The sequence below is a fragment of the Tachypleus tridentatus genome, chromosome 6 (assembly GCF_004210375.1).
Source record: "Tachypleus tridentatus isolate NWPU-2018 chromosome 6, ASM421037v1, whole genome shotgun sequence".
In the NCBI taxonomy this organism is placed as follows: Eukaryota; Metazoa; Arthropoda; class Merostomata; order Xiphosura; family Limulidae; genus Tachypleus; species Tachypleus tridentatus.
The window spans coordinates 66,280,376-66,283,507 of NC_134830.1; the positions used below are offsets into that span (position 1 = coordinate 66,280,376).

Sequence of the window (3,132 nt, forward strand, 5' to 3'; positions counted from 1 at the left end):
CAGTTTAACTGTTAATTGAATAACCCACAGCAAGAATGTTCAAACGGAGGGAGGCAGACAACGAATGAATTTGCCAAAATTGTCGACTTTTGGTAAATAATCTGTCGTCAAATTGTTTAATATTGGAATAACAGAATAACAGAACTTGGAGAGATCAAGAGAGGTAATCAGGGCACCACAGTAAAAGCCCCCTGTTTTATTTGTTTGTGCTTTAAATTTGTTTTCTTGTTTTAGGATTTTGCGTAAAGCTACACGAGAGCTATCCGCGCTAACTGTCCTTTATGTAACAGTGTAAGGCTAAAAGGTATGAAATTATTACCACCAACCGCCAAATATTGGGCTACTCTTTTACCAACGTATAGTGGGATTGACCGAAACATTATAACGCCCCGACGGCTGAAAGAGCGAGCATGTTTGCTGTGACGAGGATTCGAATCAGCAGCCCTCAGATTACGAGTCGAGCGCCCTAACCATTCACCTGGCCTTTTGCTTTAAAACTGATTGTTTGTTTGTTTTGGAATTTCGCACAAAGCTACTCTAGGCCTATCTGTGCTAGCCGTCCCTAATTTAGCAATGTAAGACTAGAGGGAAGGCAGCTAGTCATCACCACCCACCGCCAACTCTTGGGCTACTCTTTTACCAACGAATAGTGGGATTTACCGTCACATTATACGCCCCCACGGCTGGGAGGGCGAGCATGTTTAGCGCGACGCGGGCGCGAACTTGCGACCCTCGGATTACGAGTCGCACGCCTTACGCGCTTGGCCATGCCAGGCCCTTTAAAACTGATACTTATAATTCCCACCTATTACTACATTTTCGGGGTATAGTTTTGCTTTTGTTTTTAGTACCCTTTTTTCTTTATATTTGGTTATTTAATTTCATGACGTAAGTATATCACAGGCTTCTAATGGCTTGTCAATGGGTTTGTAAAGGTGTTTGTTTAATCATGTTTTCATAGCATCTATTAAAATAAAACTGTATGCTCTTTTTTGTATGACGTCTAATTTGTGTTCAAACATTGCTTTATCGTAATTATTTAAAGCTCATTAAGTTTACTCTGGACCACAAAATTATCCAAAGCTGTTTCGTTGGATACAGAATGGATCATTAACTACTGTCATTTAATCACCTGTTTCCGAATGTATGTGTATTTACAATAGGTCTGCCTTATGTATTTTCTAGAATAGTAGGTTTTCTGTTAACAACTGATCTATAATACACTTTGTACAAAATAATAAGAAAGTAATGGAAACCGAGACAAAGTGACTTGTATATAACGGTATCAGTCATGCAGTTAGTTTTAAACCTATTTTATACATGACAAAACGGTTTTACAGTAAAACATATACCACTGAAAAGTCTAGAAATCTCGAACAATTTATAAGTTATTCATACATCCTTGACCACTTTCCGATTTGTTAAGTAATGAATTAAACATTGAATCAAACAATACAGCAGTTGAAATGTTCTTGTTGGCCCCATAATCCCTTAGTATGGGGTTGGGCGTCTTCGTTATCCTTTTCCATTTAAATCTGTCGTTCCCCACACTAAAGTCCACATTACACCTTTATTAATTCGCACCCGTTGAACCATTCTGTCCTGTTCAATTCATTCACTGAAATATAAATACATATATCTCGAGTTTCATGACTTTTCTTCTTCTTTTGGAGGAATTTAATTTAGATAAACTAACAGTTTCAGATTTATCAAAGCTAGACAGTGAATGAGTAATGAAAATTAAAGTATATATAAAAGAATAATTATATCATTTTATATTATTTATAGAAACTTAAGATTAATGTCTTGTCAGTGTAAATTAAATTAGTTTAAAATAAATCCATTCTCAAAATAGATTTCTATTATAATCTAGTGTAAACAGAGATCACGTTTGATAGTCTCTGTATCGTTTTAAAATCTCTACCTGTCACAGGTGTATATATATACATATATTAATTACCATTACGTGCACAAACATGGAAGCTCACATGATATATTATGTAGATTGCATATCTATACAAAATACATTTCTACTCTATATTTTTAGATATACGTATACGTGTGTTATACGTTATTAATATCTATTGTACAGCTATCGAGATGTAACTCTTATTTTGTTTTCTTATTAATGTTGTACTACTGATAACTGAATGTAATTATTTCGAAATCTTCATTTTATTTACAGCTCGTATTAATTTTAGTTTGAGTATACATCGCTAACGTGTCTTTGGAAAATAAATATAACGGGCTACATATGTATATACCTGAGTTACTGGGAAAAACTAATCGCTCACCCATGAATCCAGGAAAGATATCGGTAATCCTGCAGTAGAGTTTAGACCAGCGCTTATCAGTGAATAACTGACGGACGTGTCTCTATCTCCTTCTCTCTCTGCGGAAATATTGATCTTGTTAACAACGTAGGCATAGACAGGCACACAGGAAGGCCTTAACGCACGTGACCATTTGCACGTTCTCCATCATCTTGACACATGGTCTCTTTTAAGTAACTGAAAAAATACCAAAATTCGTTTACTTTTTGGTTAATAATGTACGCATGAATTAGTATTCAATATTAGTGCATCATATAGCTAAGTTGGTACATACTTCAAAAATGGACGTATGTTGGGACACGAGTGTCAAATGTTCTTGTGACTCGTGACAGATGATAATGTCTTATTTGACCCGAATAAAGGGCGAATCTTACGAACTTCACTCTTACTTTCAAATGGTATATAGTTGTTTGTTTTCTGTATGTAAAAAAATAATCTTGCTTGAAGCCTACATGAAGATTTACGTTTGGTATTTTCATTTTGATTTTTGAATAGCAAACGATGGTGTGATTTCTAGAATTAAGAAAATTCTGGTTCGTTTATCCCATGTAAGTTATTGTAGATAAAGCTTCCAATTATTGTTGAAATGTGAAAAGAATTTGTGCTTATTGAAGTTATAAAAGATTGTGAAAGATTTTGCCAATGACACCATCACTAATTATATTTTACAGTCAGTAAAAATATTCACTTCTAATTCTCTAACATATCGAATCGTCTTTGAAAAGAAAGTTTAGGGTTTTTTCTTCTTTAAATATTAATAATTATGACGTATTTATAATTTATGAACCATCATTTAGTC

General features: G+C 34.4%; 1 long non-coding RNA gene across 1 annotated transcript; it reads right to left on the bottom strand.

The window, feature by feature from the left end:
- Window positions 1–1,297: 1,297 nt before the first annotated feature.
- LOC143254574 (uncharacterized) lies at window positions 1,298–2,494 on the bottom strand. The gene is made up of 2 exons (XR_013030263.1): window positions 2,295–2,494; window positions 1,298–1,618 (listed from the first exon to the last, which is right to left on the bottom strand). It is a non-coding gene; the product is annotated as an uncharacterized LOC143254574 (long non-coding RNA).
- Between the last annotated feature and the right edge of the window lie 638 nt (window positions 2,495–3,132).